The sequence below is a fragment of the Mytilus edulis genome, unplaced genomic scaffold, assembly GCF_963676685.1.
Source record: "Mytilus edulis unplaced genomic scaffold, xbMytEdul2.2 SCAFFOLD_391, whole genome shotgun sequence".
NCBI lineage: Eukaryota > Metazoa > Mollusca > Bivalvia > Mytilida > Mytilidae > Mytilus > Mytilus edulis.
In genome coordinates this window covers 19,980-40,474 of record NW_027268571.1, presented here as the reverse complement: position 1 = coordinate 40,474, position 20,495 = coordinate 19,980, and the positions used below count along the sequence as shown (strand labels likewise).

The 20,495-nt window shown below is 35.9% G+C and overlaps 16 non-coding genes across 16 annotated transcripts; all 16 read left to right on the top strand.

The window, feature by feature from the left end:
- The first annotated feature begins 760 nt into the window (after window positions 1-760).
- Window positions 761-953, top strand: LOC139507794 (U2 spliceosomal RNA). The gene has a single exon (XR_011660852.1). It is a non-coding gene; the product is annotated as a U2 spliceosomal RNA (small nuclear RNA).
- Window positions 954-1,939: 986 nt separating this feature from the next.
- On the top strand, window positions 1,940-2,132 carry LOC139507793 (U2 spliceosomal RNA). The gene has a single exon (XR_011660851.1). It is a non-coding gene; the product is annotated as a U2 spliceosomal RNA (small nuclear RNA).
- Window positions 2,133-3,118: 986 nt separating this feature from the next.
- On the top strand, window positions 3,119-3,311 carry LOC139507792 (U2 spliceosomal RNA). The gene has a single exon (XR_011660850.1). It is a non-coding gene; the product is annotated as a U2 spliceosomal RNA (small nuclear RNA).
- A 986-nt stretch (window positions 3,312-4,297) lies between these two features.
- Window positions 4,298-4,490, top strand: LOC139507790 (U2 spliceosomal RNA). Its single transcript, XR_011660847.1, has one exon. It is a non-coding gene; the product is annotated as a U2 spliceosomal RNA (small nuclear RNA).
- Window positions 4,491-5,476: 986 nt separating this feature from the next.
- LOC139507789 (U2 spliceosomal RNA) lies at window positions 5,477-5,669 on the top strand. The gene has a single exon (XR_011660846.1). It is a non-coding gene; the product is annotated as a U2 spliceosomal RNA (small nuclear RNA).
- Window positions 5,670-6,655: 986 nt separating this feature from the next.
- LOC139507788 (U2 spliceosomal RNA) lies at window positions 6,656-6,848 on the top strand. The gene has a single exon (XR_011660845.1). It is a non-coding gene; the product is annotated as a U2 spliceosomal RNA (small nuclear RNA).
- Window positions 6,849-7,834: 986 nt separating this feature from the next.
- Window positions 7,835-8,027, top strand: LOC139507786 (U2 spliceosomal RNA). Its single transcript, XR_011660844.1, has one exon. It is a non-coding gene; the product is annotated as a U2 spliceosomal RNA (small nuclear RNA).
- A 986-nt stretch (window positions 8,028-9,013) lies between these two features.
- LOC139507785 (U2 spliceosomal RNA) lies at window positions 9,014-9,206 on the top strand. The gene has a single exon (XR_011660843.1). It is a non-coding gene; the product is annotated as a U2 spliceosomal RNA (small nuclear RNA).
- A 2,716-nt stretch (window positions 9,207-11,922) lies between these two features.
- Window positions 11,923-12,114, top strand: LOC139507799 (U2 spliceosomal RNA). The gene has a single exon (XR_011660856.1). It is a non-coding gene; the product is annotated as a U2 spliceosomal RNA (small nuclear RNA).
- A 986-nt stretch (window positions 12,115-13,100) lies between these two features.
- On the top strand, window positions 13,101-13,293 carry LOC139507784 (U2 spliceosomal RNA). The gene has a single exon (XR_011660842.1). It is a non-coding gene; the product is annotated as a U2 spliceosomal RNA (small nuclear RNA).
- A 986-nt stretch (window positions 13,294-14,279) lies between these two features.
- On the top strand, window positions 14,280-14,472 carry LOC139507783 (U2 spliceosomal RNA). The gene has a single exon (XR_011660841.1). It is a non-coding gene; the product is annotated as a U2 spliceosomal RNA (small nuclear RNA).
- Window positions 14,473-15,458: 986 nt separating this feature from the next.
- Window positions 15,459-15,651, top strand: LOC139507782 (U2 spliceosomal RNA). The gene has a single exon (XR_011660840.1). It is a non-coding gene; the product is annotated as a U2 spliceosomal RNA (small nuclear RNA).
- Window positions 15,652-16,637: 986 nt separating this feature from the next.
- Window positions 16,638-16,830, top strand: LOC139507797 (U2 spliceosomal RNA). Its single transcript, XR_011660855.1, has one exon. It is a non-coding gene; the product is annotated as a U2 spliceosomal RNA (small nuclear RNA).
- A 986-nt stretch (window positions 16,831-17,816) lies between these two features.
- On the top strand, window positions 17,817-18,009 carry LOC139507781 (U2 spliceosomal RNA). Its single transcript, XR_011660839.1, has one exon. It is a non-coding gene; the product is annotated as a U2 spliceosomal RNA (small nuclear RNA).
- Window positions 18,010-18,995: 986 nt separating this feature from the next.
- Window positions 18,996-19,188, top strand: LOC139507780 (U2 spliceosomal RNA). The gene has a single exon (XR_011660837.1). It is a non-coding gene; the product is annotated as a U2 spliceosomal RNA (small nuclear RNA).
- A 986-nt stretch (window positions 19,189-20,174) lies between these two features.
- LOC139507778 (U2 spliceosomal RNA) lies at window positions 20,175-20,367 on the top strand. Its single transcript, XR_011660835.1, has one exon. It is a non-coding gene; the product is annotated as a U2 spliceosomal RNA (small nuclear RNA).
- Window positions 20,368-20,495: the final 128 nt, after the last annotated feature.

Sequence of the window (20,495 nt, the reverse complement as noted above, 5' to 3'; positions counted from 1 at the left end):
CTTTTTTATGTCTGTTCTCTAAAAAGTTCTTTTCTTTTCTTGTAATGTAATATTTTTGTTGTCGCTTGCTTGTATTTATAACAGCACATGTCAGTGTATTAATGTATTCTCGTTCCTAAAAAGAAACTCTATAAATTTTTAGCGTTACGGAAAAACGCGGGGAAAGAATTACGTCCCCTTCTACTGTTTCAATCATCGTTAATAGCGACGTCGCCTCAGAACGAGGGCAAACGATGGAAACTGCAGTCGGCCGGTAAGTTTTTTCCTCCTTCTGAAATTTATTTAAAAATTGCTGTACCGGTCAATTCCTTTAAAAATAGAACAGGTGAACTGTTTATGTTTGTGTTAACTAAACGAGACAGTGAAAAGTCCGTGCTGATTGTGAAAAAGCGTTGAATTTATTTTCTGATTAATGAAATTTCCTAGGCTTTAAAAACTGCGTTCGTCGGACCTAGGATGAATCAACATGATCATGTTATTTCGTTCGATTAAGATTAAATACGTATACGTATGTTATACGTTTAAAAATATATTCTGGCGACTTGCCGTATTTCACAAGCCGCTTTTTATTTTCACACCCGTTTTGTCATGCAGAAATCGTTTCATGCTGTCAGGTATTTGAAGCAAAGCAAGATCTCGTGTTTCGTGTGCTTTTTGTATATAAATTTGCAAAATTTGTGTAGCTTTGGTTAAAATTAAAACACCGTGTTTGAGTAAGAAATAGGATTTGTAGGCTTTGGAAACTCGGAAAGATTTGAGTATCGCTTCTCGGCCTTTTGGCTAAGATCAAAGTGTAGTATCTGTTCTTATCAGCTTAATATCTGATACGTACCCCATGTGGGTACTTCGATATTAAACTGATTTTTGCAACTAGGTGAGATGTTAGGTGCTTGCACCGCTCTTGCCACGAGTTGGCCTGGTATTGCAGTACCTCCAGGATCGGCTCACTCCCCCTGTTTGGGGAGAAAATTAAAATAGAAAAATAGCTTTCCCTTCAATAGCCTGCGAAACAGCCCCAGTAAAATATTCTCTAATGCTTTTCACTGAGCACTACATGTGTACTTTTTCTATATATCTTTCTTATTTAAGGAGTTTGCGTAAATTGTATAGTTTTACTCATTGTTGTAAATCATTCTACTTCTCGTGCATGTAAAATAAGTTGCATTTTCTTTTTTTTCTTTTTTATGTCTGTTCTCTAAAAAGTTCTTTTCTTTTCTTGTAATGTAATATTTTTGTTGTCGCTTGCTTGTATTTATAACAGCACATGTCAGTGTATTAATGTATTCTCGTTCCTAAAAAGAAACTCTATAAATTTTTAGCGTTACGGAAAAACGCGGGGAAAAGAATTACGTCCCCTTCTACTGTTTCAATCATCGTTAATAGCGACGTCGCCTCAGAACGAGGGCAAACGATGGAAACTGCAGTCGGCCGGTAAGTTTTTTCCTCCTTCTGAAATTTATTTAAAAATTGCTGTACCGGTCAATTCCTTTAAAAAATAGAACAGGTGAACTGTTTATGTTTGTGTTAACTAAACGAGACAGTGAAAAGTCCGTGCTGATTGTGAAAAAGCGTTGAATTTATTTTCTGATTAATGAAATTTCCTAGGCTTTAAAAACTGCGTTCGTCGGACCTAGGATGAATCAACATGATCATGTTATTTCGTTCGATTAAGATTAAATACGTATACGTATGTTATACGTTTAAAAATATATTCTGGCGACTTGCCGTATTTCACAAGCCGCTTTTTATTTTCACACCCGTTTTGTCATGCAGAAATCGTTTCATGCTGTCAGGTATTTGAAGCAAAGCAAGATCTCGTGTTTCGTGTGCTTTTTGTATATAAATTTGCAAAATTTGTGTAGCTTTGGTTAAAATTAAAACACCGTGTTTGAGTAAGAAATAGGATTTGTAGGCTTTGGAAACTCGGAAAGATTTGAGTATCGCTTCTCGGCCTTTTGGCTAAGATCAAAGTGTAGTATCTGTTCTTATCAGCTTAATATCTGATACGTACCCCATGTGGGTACTTCGATATTAAACTGATTTTTGCAACTAGGTGAGATGTTAGGTGCTTGCACCGCTCTTGCCACGAGTTGGCCTGGTATTGCAGTACCTCCAGGATCGGCTCACTCCCCCTGTTTGGGGAGAAAATTAAAATAGAAAAATAGCTTTCCCTTCAATAGCCTGCGAAACAGCCCCAGTAAAATATTCTCTAATGCTTTTCACTGAGCACTACATGTGTACTTTTTCTATATATCTTTCTTATTTAAGGAGTTTGCGTAAATTGTATAGTTTTACTCATTGTTGTAAATCATTCTACTTCTCGTGCATGTAAAATAAGTTGCATTTTCTTTTTTTTCTTTTTTATGTCTGTTCTCTAAAAAGTTCTTTTCTTTTCTTGTAATGTAATATTTTTGTTGTCGCTTGCTTGTATTTATAACAGCACATGTCAGTGTATTAATGTATTCTCGTTCCTAAAAAGAAACTCTATAAATTTTTAGCGTTACGGAAAAACGCGGGGAAAAGAATTACGTCCCCTTCTACTGTTTCAATCATCGTTAATAGCGACGTCGCCTCAGAACGAGGGCAAACGATGGAAACTGCAGTCGGCCGGTAAGTTTTTTCCTCCTTCTGAAATTTATTTAAAAATTGCTGTACCGGTCAATTCCTTTAAAAAATAGAACAGGTGAACTGTTTATGTTTGTGTTAACTAAACGAGACAGTGAAAAGTCCGTGCTGATTGTGAAAAAGCGTTGAATTTATTTTCTGATTAATGAAATTTCCTAGGCTTTAAAAACTGCGTTCGTCGGACCTAGGATGAATCAACATGATCATGTTATTTCGTTCGATTAAGATTAAATACGTATACGTATGTTATACGTTTAAAAATATATTCTGGCGACTTGCCGTATTTCACAAGCCGCTTTTTATTTTCACACCCGTTTTGTCATGCAGAAATCGTTTCATGCTGTCAGGTATTTGAAGCAAAGCAAGATCTCGTGTTTCGTGTGCTTTTTGTATATAAATTTGCAAAATTTGTGTAGCTTTGGTTAAAATTAAAACACCGTGTTTGAGTAAGAAATAGGATTTGTAGGCTTTGGAAACTCGGAAAGATTTGAGTATCGCTTCTCGGCCTTTTGGCTAAGATCAAAGTGTAGTATCTGTTCTTATCAGCTTAATATCTGATACGTACCCCATGTGGGTACTTCGATATTAAACTGATTTTTGCAACTAGGTGAGATGTTAGGTGCTTGCACCGCTCTTGCCACGAGTTGGCCTGGTATTGCAGTACCTCCAGGATCGGCTCACTCCCCCTGTTTGGGGAGAAAATTAAAATAGAAAAATAGCTTTCCCTTCAATAGCCTGCGAAACAGCCCCAGTAAAATATTCTCTAATGCTTTTCACTGAGCACTACATGTGTACTTTTTCTATATATCTTTCTTATTTAAGGAGTTTGCGTAAATTGTATAGTTTTACTCATTGTTGTAAATCATTCTACTTCTCGTGCATGTAAAATAAGTTGCATTTTCTTTTTTTTCTTTTTTATGTCTGTTCTCTAAAAAGTTCTTTTCTTTTCTTGTAATGTAATATTTTTGTTGTCGCTTGCTTGTATTTATAACAGCACATGTCAGTGTATTAATGTATTCTCGTTCCTAAAAAGAAACTCTATAAATTTTTAGCGTTACGGAAAAACGCGGGGAAAAGAATTACGTCCCCTTCTACTGTTTCAATCATCGTTAATAGCGACGTCGCCTCAGAACGAGGGCAAACGATGGAAACTGCAGTCGGCCGGTAAGTTTTTTCCTCCTTCTGAAATTTATTTAAAAATTGCTGTACCGGTCAATTCCTTTAAAAAATAGAACAGGTGAACTGTTTATGTTTGTGTTAACTAAACGAGACAGTGAAAAGTCCGTGCTGATTGTGAAAAAGCGTTGAATTTATTTTCTGATTAATGAAATTTCCTAGGCTTTAAAAACTGCGTTCGTCGGACCTAGGATGAATCAACATGATCATGTTATTTCGTTCGATTAAGATTAAATACGTATACGTATGTTATACGTTTAAAAATATATTCTGGCGACTTGCCGTATTTCACAAGCCGCTTTTTATTTTCACACCCGTTTTGTCATGCAGAAATCGTTTCATGCTGTCAGGTATTTGAAGCAAAGCAAGATCTCGTGTTTCGTGTGCTTTTTGTATATAAATTTGCAAAATTTGTGTAGCTTTGGTTAAAATTAAAACACCGTGTTTGAGTAAGAAATAGGATTTGTAGGCTTTGGAAACTCGGAAAGATTTGAGTATCGCTTCTCGGCCTTTTGGCTAAGATCAAAGTGTAGTATCTGTTCTTATCAGCTTAATATCTGATACGTACCCCATGTGGGTACTTCGATATTAAACTGATTTTTGCAACTAGGTGAGATGTTAGGTGCTTGCACCGCTCTTGCCACGAGTTGGCCTGGTATTGCAGTACCTCCAGGATCGGCTCACTCCCCCTGTTTGGGGAGAAAATTAAAATAGAAAAATAGCTTTCCCTTCAATAGCCTGCGAAACAGCCCCAGTAAAATATTCTCTAATGCTTTTCACTGAGCACTACATGTGTACTTTTTCTATATATCTTTCTTATTTAAGGAGTTTGCGTAAATTGTATAGTTTTACTCATTGTTGTAAATCATTCTACTTCTCGTGCATGTAAAATAAGTTGCATTTTCTTTTTTTTCTTTTTTATGTCTGTTCTCTAAAAAGTTCTTTTCTTTTCTTGTAATGTAATATTTTTGTTGTCGCTTGCTTGTATTTATAACAGCACATGTCAGTGTATTAATGTATTCTCGTTCCTAAAAAGAAACTCTATAAATTTTTAGCGTTACGGAAAAACGCGGGGAAAAGAATTACGTCCCCTTCTACTGTTTCAATCATCGTTAATAGCGACGTCGCCTCAGAACGAGGGCAAACGATGGAAACTGCAGTCGGCCGGTAAGTTTTTTCCTCCTTCTGAAATTTATTTAAAAATTGCTGTACCGGTCAATTCCTTTAAAAAATAGAACAGGTGAACTGTTTATGTTTGTGTTAACTAAACGAGACAGTGAAAAGTCCGTGCTGATTGTGAAAAAGCGTTGAATTTATTTTCTGATTAATGAAATTTCCTAGGCTTTAAAAACTGCGTTCGTCGGACCTAGGATGAATCAACATGATCATGTTATTTCGTTCGATTAAGATTAAATACGTATACGTATGTTATACGTTTAAAAATATATTCTGGCGACTTGCCGTATTTCACAAGCCGCTTTTTATTTTCACACCCGTTTTGTCATGCAGAAATCGTTTCATGCTGTCAGGTATTTGAAGCAAAGCAAGATCTCGTGTTTCGTGTGCTTTTTGTATATAAATTTGCAAAATTTGTGTAGCTTTGGTTAAAATTAAAACACCGTGTTTGAGTAAGAAATAGGATTTGTAGGCTTTGGAAACTCGGAAAGATTTGAGTATCGCTTCTCGGCCTTTTGGCTAAGATCAAAGTGTAGTATCTGTTCTTATCAGCTTAATATCTGATACGTACCCCATGTGGGTACTTCGATATTAAACTGATTTTTGCAACTAGGTGAGATGTTAGGTGCTTGCACCGCTCTTGCCACGAGTTGGCCTGGTATTGCAGTACCTCCAGGATCGGCTCACTCCCCCTGTTTGGGGAGAAAATTAAAATAGAAAAATAGCTTTCCCTTCAATAGCCTGCGAAACAGCCCCAGTAAAATATTCTCTAATGCTTTTCACTGAGCACTACATGTGTACTTTTTCTATATATCTTTCTTATTTAAGGAGTTTGCGTAAATTGTATAGTTTTACTCATTGTTGTAAATCATTCTACTTCTCGTGCATGTAAAATAAGTTGCATTTTCTTTTTTTTCTTTTTTATGTCTGTTCTCTAAAAAGTTCTTTTCTTTTCTTGTAATGTAATATTTTTGTTGTCGCTTGCTTGTATTTATAACAGCACATGTCAGTGTATTAATGTATTCTCGTTCCTAAAAAGAAACTCTATAAATTTTTAGCGTTACGGAAAAACGCGGGGAAAAGAATTACGTCCCCTTCTACTGTTTCAATCATCGTTAATAGCGACGTCGCCTCAGAACGAGGGCAAACGATGGAAACTGCAGTCGGCCGGTAAGTTTTTTCCTCCTTCTGAAATTTATTTAAAAATTGCTGTACCGGTCAATTCCTTTAAAAAATAGAACAGGTGAACTGTTTATGTTTGTGTTAACTAAACGAGACAGTGAAAAGTCCGTGCTGATTGTGAAAAAGCGTTGAATTTATTTTCTGATTAATGAAATTTCCTAGGCTTTAAAAACTGCGTTCGTCGGACCTAGGATGAATCAACATGATCATGTTATTTCGTTCGATTAAGATTAAATACGTATACGTATGTTATACGTTTAAAAATATATTCTGGCGACTTGCCGTATTTCACAAGCCGCTTTTTATTTTCACACCCGTTTTGTCATGCAGAAATCGTTTCATGCTGTCAGGTATTTGAAGCAAAGCAAGATCTCGTGTTTCGTGTGCTTTTTGTATATAAATTTGCAAAATTTGTGTAGCTTTGGTTAAAATTAAAACACCGTGTTTGAGTAAGAAATAGGATTTGTAGGCTTTGGAAACTCGGAAAGATTTGAGTATCGCTTCTCGGCCTTTTGGCTAAGATCAAAGTGTAGTATCTGTTCTTATCAGCTTAATATCTGATACGTACCCCATGTGGGTACTTCGATATTAAACTGATTTTTGCAACTAGGTGAGATGTTAGGTGCTTGCACCGCTCTTGCCACGAGTTGGCCTGGTATTGCAGTACCTCCAGGATCGGCTCACTCCCCCTGTTTGGGGAGAAAATTAAAATAGAAAAATAGCTTTCCCTTCAATAGCCTGCGAAACAGCCCCAGTAAAATATTCTCTAATGCTTTTCACTGAGCACTACATGTGTACTTTTTCTATATATCTTTCTTATTTAAGGAGTTTGCGTAAATTGTATAGTTTTACTCATTGTTGTAAATCATTCTACTTCTCGTGCATGTAAAATAAGTTGCATTTTCTTTTTTTTCTTTTTTATGTCTGTTCTCTAAAAAGTTCTTTTCTTTTCTTGTAATGTAATATTTTTGTTGTCGCTTGCTTGTATTTATAACAGCACATGTCAGTGTATTAATGTATTCTCGTTCCTAAAAAGAAACTCTATAAATTTTTAGCGTTACGGAAAAACGCGGGGAAAAGAATTACGTCCCCTTCTACTGTTTCAATCATCGTTAATAGCGACGTCGCCTCAGAACGAGGGCAAACGATGGAAACTGCAGTCGGCCGGTAAGTTTTTTCCTCCTTCTGAAATTTATTTAAAAATTGCTGTACCGGTCAATTCCTTTAAAAAATAGAACAGGTGAACTGTTTATGTTTGTGTTAACTAAACGAGACAGTGAAAAGTCCGTGCTGATTGTGAAAAAGCGTTGAATTTATTTTCTGATTAATGAAATTTCCTAGGCTTTAAAAACTGCGTTCGTCGGACCTAGGATGAATCAACATGATCATGTTATTTCGTTCGATTAAGATTAAATACGTATACGTATGTTATACGTTTAAAAATATATTCTGGCGACTTGCCGTATTTCACAAGCCGCTTTTTATTTTCACACCCGTTTTGTCATGCAGAAATCGTTTCATGCTGTCAGGTATTTGAAGCAAAGCAAGATCTCGTGTTTCGTGTGCTTTTTGTATATAAATTTGCAAAATTTGTGTAGCTTTGGTTAAAATTAAAACACCGTGTTTGAGTAAGAAATAGGATTTGTAGGCTTTGGAAACTCGGAAAGATTTGAGTATCGCTTCTCGGCCTTTTGGCTAAGATCAAAGTGTAGTATCTGTTCTTATCAGCTTAATATCTGATACGTACCCCATGTGGGTACTTCGATATTAAACTGATTTTTGCAACTAGGTGAGATGTTAGGTGCTTGCACCGCTCTTGCCACGAGTTGGCCTGGTATTGCAGTACCTCCAGGATCGGCTCACTCCCCCTGTTTGGGGAGAAAATTAAAATAGAAAAATAGCTTTCCCTTCAATAGCCTGCGAAACAGCCCCAGTAAAATATTCTCTAATGCTTTTCACTGAGCACTACATGTGTACTTTTTCTATATATCTTTCTTATTTAAGGAGTTTGCGTAAATTGTATAGTTTTACTCATTGTTGTAAATCATTCTACTTCTCGTGCATGTAAAATAAGTTGCATTTTCTTTTTTTTCTTTTTTATGTCTGTTCTCTAAAAAGTTCTTTTCTTTTCTTGTAATGTAATATTTTTGTTGTCGCTTGCTTGTATTTATAACAGCACATGTCAGTGTATTAATGTATTCTCGTTCCTAAAAAGAAACTCTATAAATTTTTAGCGTTACGGAAAAACGCGGGGAAAAGAATTACGTCCCCTTCTACTGTTTCAATCATCGTTAATAGCGACGTCGCCTCAGAACGAGGGCAAACGATGGAAACTGCAGTCGGCCGGTAAGTTTTTTCCTCCTTCTGAAATTTATTTAAAAATTGCTGTACCGGTCAATTCCTTTAAAAAATAGAACAGGTGAACTGTTTATGTTTGTGTTAACTAAACGAGACAGTGAAAAGTCCGTGCTGATTGTGAAAAAGCGTTGAATTTATTTTCTGATTAATGAAATTTCCTAGGCTTTAAAAACTGCGTTCGTCGGACCTAGGATGAATCAACATGATCATGTTATTTCGTTCGATTAAGATTAAATACGTATACGTATGTTATACGTTTAAAAATATATTCTGGCGACTTGCCGTATTTCACAAGCCGCTTTTTATTTTCACACCCGTTTTGTCATGCAGAAATCGTTTCATGCTGTCAGGTATTTGAAGCAAAGCAAGATCTCGTGTTTCGTGTGCTTTTTGTATATAAATTTGCAAAATTTGTGTAGCTTTGGTTAAAATTAAAACACCGTGTTTGAGTAAGAAATAGGATTTGTAGGCTTTGGAAACTCGGAAAGATTTGAGTATCGCTTCTCGGCCTTTTGGCTAAGATCAAAGTGTAGTATCTGTTCTTATCAGCTTAATATCTGATACGTACCCCATGTGGGTACTTCGATATTAAACTGATTTTTGCAACTAGGTGAGATGTTAGGTGCTTGCACCGCTCTTGCCACGAGTTGGCCTGGTATTGCAGTACCTCCAGGATCGGCTCACTCCCCCTGTTTGGGGAGAAAATTAAAATAGAAAAATAGCTTTCCCTTCAATAGCCTGCGAAACAGCCCCAGTAAAATATTCTCTAATGCTTTTCACTGAGCACTACATGTGTACTTTTTCTATATATCTTTCTTATTTAAGGAGTTTGCGTAAATTGTATAGTTTTACTCATTGTTGTAAATCATTCTACTTCTCGTGCATGTAAAATAAGTTGCATTTTCTTTTTTTTCTTTTTTATGTCTGTTCTCTAAAAAGTTCTTTTCTTTTCTTGTAATGTAATATTTTTGTTGTCGCTTGCTTGTATTTATAACAGCACATGTCAGTGTATTAATGTATTCTCGTTCCTAAAAAGAAACTCTATAAATTTTTAGCGTTACGGAAAAACGCGGGGAAAAGAATTACGTCCCCTTCTACTGTTTCAATCATCGTTAATAGCGACGTCGCCTCAGAACGAGGGCAAACGATGGAAACTGCAGTCGGCCGGTAAGTTTTTTCCTCCTTCTGAAATTTATTTAAAAATTGCTGTACCGGTCAATTCCTTTAAAAAATAGAACAGGTGAACTGTTTATGTTTGTGTTAACTAAACGAGACAGTGAAAAGTCCGTGCTGATTGTGAAAAAGCGTTGAATTTATTTTCTGATTAATGAAATTTCCTAGGCTTTAAAAACTGCGTTCGTCGGACCTAGGATGAATCAACATGATCATGTTATTTCGTTCGATTAAGATTAAATACGTATACGTATGTTATACGTTTAAAAATATATTCTGGCGACTTGCCGTATTTCACAAGCCGCTTTTTATTTTCACACCCGTTTTGTCATGCAGAAATCGTTTCATGCTGTCAGGTATTTGAAGCAAAGCAAGATCTCGTGTTTCGTGTGCTTTTTGTATATAAATTTGCAAAATTTGTGTAGCTTTGGTTAAAATTAAAACACCGTGTTTGAGTAAGAAATAGGATTTGTAGGCTTTGGAAACTCGGAAAGATTTGAGTATCGCTTCTCGGCCTTTTGGCAAAGATTAAAGCGAGTGAAAAGTTAAAGTTAAAAGTTAAAGTGTTAAAATGGATTTAGTAGATTATGGATTACTTAGATGCAGTGCGAAGTTTTCGTTTACGGATGGCTCACCAGTTAACACACGTACTTGGATTATCCGTGCATTAAAGAACATTGTTAACCCGGATGATGTGACAGCGATTTTCAAGGTGGATATTGGTGGTGTTTGGTATACAACCTTTACTACTGAAGATATTGCTGATAAAGTGATTAATTCGGACTTTACGTCGTTAGATACCAGAGTTGCAGTAAGCCGTGCAGACACAAGAACAGTGTTATTGAAAGTTTTGTGGCTTCCAGTGTGGTTAAAGCTAACTGCAGTTGAATCGTTTTTAGAACAGTATGGCAAAATAGTTAGTTGTTCACGTGAAACGGAGAAATCCGAAGGAATAACGTTTGCTAATGGGAACATTAAAGTTACATTGGAGATTTCAGAGAAGGATGTACAATCGTTACCATACCGTACTAGTATAGCAGGTAAAGACTGTCTACTTACCGTGGTGGGTAGGGCACCCTTATGCCTGAAGTGTAGAACCGTTGGACATATTCGTAAGAACTGTCCGTCAGGCAAAAAGGCAACAGTTCCGTTGGAAGCAGTCTCGGTTCCGGAGACTCAAAACAGTGACATTAGTGATGATACACCGGTAGATATGCAGGTTACACAGGATACTTCCCCCGTTACAAAGGATACGACACAGGAGACCGTGGATACGTCACAAGAGACCGTGGATACCGAAAAGTCCTCGTCCGTTTCCAAGTTATGGTCCGATATCGCGACAGATCCGGACGATCTTTCTGGAGAAGTACAGTACAAAGTTGTTAGTGGTAAAAAGCGAAAAGTGACTGATGTTAAAAGGGAAACATACCAACTGGTTTTACTTAATACATCAGAAGGGAAAGTTATACCGGTATTAGGTCGTGTAAATGACCAGAATAAGTTCGTTTCGTCTATACTCAGTGATACGGAATTACGGGATATAATTGGTAAAGAATCGGACAGGCATAAACATAAACAGTTAATATTAGACAGTTTACAAGCAGATTTTAATATTGTAGTACATGAAAATTATTGTAATTACAAATCAGCACTTTCTGATGGTTTTCTTTAAAGTCTAAAGTAATATGGAATTTGACATGTATTTATTACATGTAGTATTTAAAACAGTTCAGTTTAGAAATTTAAAGGTGAAAGTATTTATCGTAGCATACATGACAATGCATTATGGACTTTAGTGGGTTGTGTATGTACGATATTGATTTTGATGTTAAATGTAATCACTATGTATTGTGTATTTTGATTTTGTTAAAGGTAAACATTATAGGTAAAATTTATCGTATGATGTTTATTTATAGTTAAAGTTAAATATATTACTAGTTTACAAAAACTGGTTTTAGTTATAAAGGTAAATTATTTAAAGGAAAGTTTATATATAGATTTGTAAAAGGAATTCAAAACACTTTGTTGTTTATTTATAAATTGGGGGGTTTTCAGTAATTATTTAGGGGTTTTGAAAATAGATTTCATGTAAATTTATTTTTGGTAATTTCATTTAAATCTAAAAGTATTTGATTATCATTAATTTCCGGGACTTATTTAATATTGAGTTACAATCGTATTATCTGTGATATATGATTTTAACTATTGATTGTATTCAATATAGTATTTGATATCTATTATTAATAAAATGTTTGAAATATAAAAAAGTATCTGTTCTTATCAGCTTAATATCTGATACGTACCCCATGTGGGTACTTCGATATTAAACTGATTTTTGCAACTAGGTGAGATGTTAGGTGCTTGCACCGCTCTTGCCACGAGTTGGCCTGGTATTGCAGTACCTCCAGGATCGGCTCACTCCCCCTGTTTGGGGAGAAAATTAAAATAGAAAAATAGCTTTCCCTTCAATAGCCTGCGAAACAGCCCCAGTAAAATATTCTCTAATGCTTTTCACTGAGCACTACATGTGTACTTTTTCTATATATCTTTCTTATTTAAGGAGTTTGCGTAAATTGTATAGTTTTACTCATTGTTGTAAATCATTCTACTTCTCGTGCATGTAAAATAAGTTGCATTTTCTTTTTTTTCTTTTTTATGTCTGTTCTCTAAAAAGTTCTTTTCTTTTCTTGTAATGTAATATTTTTGTTGTCGCTTGCTTGTATTTATAACAGCACATGTCAGTGTATTAATGTATTCTCGTTCCTAAAAAGAAACTCTATAAATTTTTAGCGTTACGGAAAAACGCGGGGAAAAGAATTACGTCCCCTTCTACTGTTTCAATCATCGTTAATAGCGACGTCGCCTCAGAACGAGGGCAAACGATGGAAACTGCAGTCGGCCGGTAAGTTTTTTCCTCCTTCTGAAATTTATTTAAAAATTGCTGTACCGGTCAATTCCTTTAAAAAATAGAACAGGTGAACTGTTTATGTTTGTGTTAACTAAACGAGACAGTGAAAAGTCCGTGCTGATTGTGAAAAAGCGTTGAATTTATTTTCTGATTAATGAAATTTCCTAGGCTTTAAAAACTGCGTTCGTCGGACCTAGGATGAATCAACATGATCATGTTATTTCGTTCGATTAAGATTAAATACGTATACGTATGTTATACGTTTAAAAATATATTCTGGCGACTTGCCGTATTTCACAAGCCGCTTTTTATTTTCACACCCGTTTTGTCATGCAGAAATCGTTTCATGCTGTCAGGTATTTGAAGCAAAGCAAGATCTCGTGTTTCGTGTGCTTTTTGTATATAAATTTGCAAAATTTGTGTAGCTTTGGTTAAAATTAAAACACCGTGTTTGAGTAAGAAATAGGATTTGTAGGCTTTGGAAACTCGGAAAGATTTGAGTATCGCTTCTCGGCCTTTTGGCTAAGATCAAAGTGTAGTATCTGTTCTTATCAGCTTAATATCTGATACGTACCCCATGTGGGTACTTCGATATTAAACTGATTTTTGCAACTAGGTGAGATGTTAGGTGCTTGCACCGCTCTTGCCACGAGTTGGCCTGGTATTGCAGTACCTCCAGGATCGGCTCACTCCCCCTGTTTGGGGAGAAAATTAAAATAGAAAAATAGCTTTCCCTTCAATAGCCTGCGAAACAGCCCCAGTAAAATATTCTCTAATGCTTTTCACTGAGCACTACATGTGTACTTTTTCTATATATCTTTCTTATTTAAGGAGTTTGCGTAAATTGTATAGTTTTACTCATTGTTGTAAATCATTCTACTTCTCGTGCATGTAAAATAAGTTGCATTTTCTTTTTTTTCTTTTTTATGTCTGTTCTCTAAAAAGTTCTTTTCTTTTCTTGTAATGTAATATTTTTGTTGTCGCTTGCTTGTATTTATAACAGCACATGTCAGTGTATTAATGTATTCTCGTTCCTAAAAAGAAACTCTATAAATTTTTAGCGTTACGGAAAAACGCGGGGAAAAGAATTACGTCCCCTTCTACTGTTTCAATCATCGTTAATAGCGACGTCGCCTCAGAACGAGGGCAAACGATGGAAACTGCAGTCGGCCGGTAAGTTTTTTCCTCCTTCTGAAATTTATTTAAAAATTGCTGTACCGGTCAATTCCTTTAAAAAATAGAACAGGTGAACTGTTTATGTTTGTGTTAACTAAACGAGACAGTGAAAAGTCCGTGCTGATTGTGAAAAAGCGTTGAATTTATTTTCTGATTAATGAAATTTCCTAGGCTTTAAAAACTGCGTTCGTCGGACCTAGGATGAATCAACATGATCATGTTATTTCGTTCGATTAAGATTAAATACGTATACGTATGTTATACGTTTAAAAATATATTCTGGCGACTTGCCGTATTTCACAAGCCGCTTTTTATTTTCACACCCGTTTTGTCATGCAGAAATCGTTTCATGCTGTCAGGTATTTGAAGCAAAGCAAGATCTCGTGTTTCGTGTGCTTTTTGTATATAAATTTGCAAAATTTGTGTAGCTTTGGTTAAAATTAAAACACCGTGTTTGAGTAAGAAATAGGATTTGTAGGCTTTGGAAACTCGGAAAGATTTGAGTATCGCTTCTCGGCCTTTTGGCTAAGATCAAAGTGTAGTATCTGTTCTTATCAGCTTAATATCTGATACGTACCCCATGTGGGTACTTCGATATTAAACTGATTTTTGCAACTAGGTGAGATGTTAGGTGCTTGCACCGCTCTTGCCACGAGTTGGCCTGGTATTGCAGTACCTCCAGGATCGGCTCACTCCCCCTGTTTGGGGAGAAAATTAAAATAGAAAAATAGCTTTCCCTTCAATAGCCTGCGAAACAGCCCCAGTAAAATATTCTCTAATGCTTTTCACTGAGCACTACATGTGTACTTTTTCTATATATCTTTCTTATTTAAGGAGTTTGCGTAAATTGTATAGTTTTACTCATTGTTGTAAATCATTCTACTTCTCGTGCATGTAAAATAAGTTGCATTTTCTTTTTTTTCTTTTTTATGTCTGTTCTCTAAAAAGTTCTTTTCTTTTCTTGTAATGTAATATTTTTGTTGTCGCTTGCTTGTATTTATAACAGCACATGTCAGTGTATTAATGTATTCTCGTTCCTAAAAAGAAACTCTATAAATTTTTAGCGTTACGGAAAAACGCGGGGAAAAGAATTACGTCCCCTTCTACTGTTTCAATCATCGTTAATAGCGACGTCGCCTCAGAACGAGGGCAAACGATGGAAACTGCAGTCGGCCGGTAAGTTTTTTCCTCCTTCTGAAATTTATTTAAAAATTGCTGTACCGGTCAATTCCTTTAAAAAATAGAACAGGTGAACTGTTTATGTTTGTGTTAACTAAACGAGACAGTGAAAAGTCCGTGCTGATTGTGAAAAAGCGTTGAATTTATTTTCTGATTAATGAAATTTCCTAGGCTTTAAAAACTGCGTTCGTCGGACCTAGGATGAATCAACATGATCATGTTATTTCGTTCGATTAAGATTAAATACGTATACGTATGTTATACGTTTAAAAATATATTCTGGCGACTTGCCGTATTTCACAAGCCGCTTTTTATTTTCACACCCGTTTTGTCATGCAGAAATCGTTTCATGCTGTCAGGTATTTGAAGCAAAGCAAGATCTCGTGTTTCGTGTGCTTTTTGTATATAAATTTGCAAAATTTGTGTAGCTTTGGTTAAAATTAAAACACCGTGTTTGAGTAAGAAATAGGATTTGTAGGCTTTGGAAACTCGGAAAGATTTGAGTATCGCTTCTCGGCCTTTTGGCTAAGATCAAAGTGTAGTATCTGTTCTTATCAGCTTAATATCTGATACGTACCCCATGTGGGTACTTCGATATTAAACTGATTTTTGCAACTAGGTGAGATGTTAGGTGCTTGCACCGCTCTTGCCACGAGTTGGCCTGGTATTGCAGTACCTCCAGGATCGGCTCACTCCCCCTGTTTGGGGAGAAAATTAAAATAGAAAAATAGCTTTCCCTTCAATAGCCTGCGAAACAGCCCCAGTAAAATATTCTCTAATGCTTTTCACTGAGCACTACATGTGTACTTTTTCTATATATCTTTCTTATTTAAGGAGTTTGCGTAAATTGTATAGTTTTACTCATTGTTGTAAATCATTCTACTTCTCGTGCATGTAAAATAAGTTGCATTTTCTTTTTTTTCTTTTTTATGTCTGTTCTCTAAAAAGTTCTTTTCTTTTCTTGTAATGTAATATTTTTGTTGTCGCTTGCTTGTATTTATAACAGCACATGTCAGTGTATTAATGTATTCTCGTTCCTAAAAAGAAACTCTATAAATTTTTAGCGTTACGGAAAAACGCGGGGAAAAGAATTACGTCCCCTTCTACTGTTTCAATCATCGTTAATAGCGACGTCGCCTCAGAACGAGGGCAAACGATGGAAACTGCAGTCGGCCGGTAAGTTTTTTCCTCCTTCTGAAATTTATTTAAAAATTGCTGTACCGGTCAATTCCTTTAAAAAATAGAACAGGTGAACTGTTTATGTTTGTGTTAACTAAACGAGACAGTGAAAAGTCCGTGCTGATTGTGAAAAAGCGTTGAATTTATTTTCTGATTAATGAAATTTCCTAGGCTTTAAAAACTGCGTTCGTCGGACCTAGGATGAATCAACATGATCATGTTATTTCGTTCGATTAAGATTAAATACGTATACGTATGTTATACGTTTAAAAATATATTCTGGCGACTTGCCGTATTTCACAAGCCGCTTTTTATTTTCACACCCGTTTTGTCATGCAGAAATCGTTTCATGCTGTCAGGTATTTGAAGCAAAGCAAGATCTCGTGTTTCGTGTGCTTTTTGTATATAAATTTGCAAAATTTGTGTAGCTTTGGTTAAAATTAAAACACCGTGTTTGAGTAAGAAATAGGATTTGTAGGCTTTGGAAACTCGGAAAGATTTGAGTATCGCTTCTCGGCCTTTTGGCTAAGATCAAAGTGTAGTATCTGTTCTTATCAGCTTAATATCTGATACGTACCCCATGTGGGTACTTCGATATTAAACTGATTTTTGCAACTAGGTGAGATGTTAGGTGCTTGCACCGCTCTTGCCACGAGTTGGCCTGGTATTGCAGTACCTCCAGAATAGGCTCACTCCCCCTGTTTGGGGAGAAAATTAAAATAGAAAAATAGCTTTCCCTTCAATAGCCTGCGAAACAGCCCCAGTAAAATATTCTCTAATGCTTTTCACTGAGCACTACATGTGTACTTTTTCTATATATCTTTCTTATTTAAGGAGTTTGCGTAAATTGTATAGTTTTACTCATTGTTGTAAATCATTCTACTTCTCGTGCATGTAAAATAAGTTGCATTTTCTTTTTTTTCTTTTTTATGTCTGTTCTCTAAAAAGTTCTTTTCTTTTCTTGTAATGTAATATTTTTGTTGTCGCTTGCTTGTATTTATAACAGCACATGTCAGTGTATTAATGTATTCTCGTTCCTAAAAAGAAACTCTATAAATTTTTAGCGTTACGGAAAAACGCGGGGAAAAGAATTACGTCCCCTTCTACTGTTTCAATCATCGTTAATAGCGACGTCGCCTCAGAACGAGGGCAAACGATGGAAACTGCAGTCGGCCGGTAAGTTTTTTCCTCCTTCTGAAATTTATTTAAAAATTGCTGTACCGGTCAATTCCTTTAAAAAATAGAACAGGTGAACTGTTTATGTTTGTGTTAACTAAACGAGACAGTGAAAAGTCCGTGCTGATTGTGAAAAAGCGTTGAATTTATTTTCTGATTAATGAAATTTCCTAGGCTTTAAAAACTGCGTTCGTCGGACCTAGGATGAATCAACATGATCATGTTATTTCGTTCGATTAAGATTAAATACGTATACGTATGTTATACGTTTAAAAATATATTCTGGCGACTTGCCGTATTTCACAAGCCGCTTTTTATTTTCACACCCGTTTTGTCATGCAGAAATCGTTTCATGCTGTCAGGTATTTGAAGCAAAGCAAGATCTCGTGTTTCGTGTGCTTTTTGTATATAAATTTGCAAAATTTGTGTAGCTTTGGTTAAAATTAAAACACCGTGTTTGAGTAAGAAATAGGATTTGTAGGCTTTGGAAACTCGGAAAGATTTGAGTATCGCTTCTCGGCCTTTTGGCTAAGATCAAAGTGTAGTATCTGTTCTTATCAGCTTAATATCTGATACGTACCCCATGTGGGTACTTCGATATTAAACTGATTTTTGCAACTAGGTGAGATGTTAGGTGCTTGCACCGCTCTTGCCACGAGTTGGCCTGGTATTGCAGTACCTCCAGGATCGGCTCACTCCCCCTGTTTGGGGAGAAAATTAAAATAGAAAAATAGCTTTCCCTTCAATAGCCTGCGAAACAGCCCCAGTAAAATATTCTCTAATGCTTTTCACTGAGCACTACATGTGTACTTTTTCTATATATCTTTCTTATTTAAGGAGTTTGCGTAAATTGTATAGTTTTACTCATTGTTGTAAATCATTCTACTTCTCGTGCATGTAAAATAAGTTGCATTTTCTTTTTTTTCTTTTTTATGTCTGTTCTCTAAAAAGTTCTTTTCTTTTCTTGTAATGTAATATTTTTGTTGTCGCTTGCTTGTATTTATAACAGCACATGTCAGTGTATTAATGTATTCTCGTTCCTAAAAAGAAACTCTATAAATTTTTAGCGTTACGGAAAAACGCGGGGAAAAGAATTACGTCCCCTTCTACTGTTTCAATCATCGTTAATAGCGACGTCGCCTCAGAACGAGGGCAAACGATGGAAACTGCAGTCGGCCGGTAAGTTTTTTCCTCCTTCTGAAATTTATTTAAAAATTGCTGTACCGGTCAATTCCTTTAAAAAATAGAACAGGTGAACTGTTTATGTTTGTGTTAACTAAACGAGACAGTGAAAAGTCCGTGCTGATTGTGAAAAAGCGTTGAATTTATTTTCTGATTAATGAAATTTCCTAGGCTTTAAAAACTGCGTTCGTCGGACCTAGGATGAATCAACATGATCATGTTATTTCGTTCGATTAAGATTAAATACGTATACGTATGTTATACGTTTAAAAATATATTCTGGCGACTTGCCGTATTTCACAAGCCGCTTTTTATTTTCACACCCGTTTTGTCATGCAGAAATCGTTTCATGCTGTCAGGTATTTGAAGCAAAGCAAGATCTCGTGTTTCGTGTGCTTTTTGTATATAAATTTGCAAAATTTGTGTAGCTTTGGTTAAAATTAAAACACCGTGTTTGAGTAAGAAATAGGATTTGTAGGCTTTGGAAACTCGGAAAGATTTGAGTATCGCTTCTCGGCCTTTTGGCTAAGATCAAAGTGTAGTATCTGTTCTTATCAGCTTAATATCTGATACGTACCCCATGTGGGTACTTCGATATTAAACTGATTTTTGCAACTAGGTGAGATGTTAGGTGCTTGCACCGCTCTTGCCACGAGTTGGCCTGGTATTGCAGTACCTCCAGGATCGGCTCACTCCCCCTGTTTGGGGAGAAAATTAAAATAGAAAAATAGCTTTCCCTTCAATAGCCTGCGAAACAGCCCCAGTAAAATATTCTCTAATGCTTTTCACTGAGCACTACATGTGTACTTTTTCTATATATCTTTCTTATTTAAGGAGTTTGCGTAAATTGTATAGTTTTACTCATTGTTGTAAATCATTCTACTTCTCGTGCATGTAAAATAAGTTGCATTTTCTTTTTTTTCTTTTTTATGTCTGTTCTCTAAAAAGTTCTTTTCTTTTCTTGTAATGTAATATTTTTGTTGTCGCTTGCTTGTATTTATAACAGCACATGTCAGTGTATTAATGTATTCTCGTTCCTAAAAAGAAACTCTATAAATTTTTAGCGTTACGGAAAAACGCGGGGAAAAGAATTACGTCCCCTTCTACTGTTTCAATCATCGTTAATAGCGACGTCGCCTCAGAACGAGGGCAAACGATGGAAACTGCAGTCGGCCGGTAAGTTTTTTCCTCCTTCTGAAATTTATTTAAAAATTGCTGTACCGGTCAATTCCTTTAAAAAATAGAACAGGTGAACTGTTTATGTTTGTGTTAACTAAACGAGACAGTGAAAAGTCCGTGCTGATTGTGAAAAAGCGTTGAATTTATTTTCTGATTAATGAAATTTCCTAGGCTTTAAAAACTGCGTTCGTCGGACCTAGGATGAATCAACATGATCATGTTATTTCGTTCGATTAAGATTAAATACGTATACGTATGTTATACGTTTAAAAATATATTCTGGCGACTTGCCGTATTTCACAAGCCGCTTTTTATTTTCACACCCGTTTTGTCATGCAGAAATCGTTTCATGCTGTCAGGTATTTGAAGCAAAGCAAGATCTCGTGTTTCGTGTGCTTTTTGTATATAAATTTGCAAAATTTGTGTAGCTTTGGTTAAAATTAAAACACCGTGTTTGAGTAAGAAATAGGATTTGTAGGCTTTGGAAACTCGGAAAGATTTGAGTATCGCTTCTCGGCCTTTTGGCTAAGATCAAAGTGTAGTATCTGTTCTTATCAGCTTAATATCTGATACGTACCCCATGTGGGTACTTCGATATTAAACTGATTTTTGCAACTAGGTGAGATGTTAGGTGCTTGCACCGCTCTTGCCACGAGTTGGCCTGGTATTGCAGTACCTCCAGGATCGGCTCACTCCCCCTGTTTGGGGAGAAAATTAAAATAGAAAAATAGCTTTCCCTTCAATAGCCTGCGAAACAGCCCCAGTAAAATATTCTCTAATGCTTTTCACTGAGCACTACATGTGTACTTTTTCTATATATCTTTCT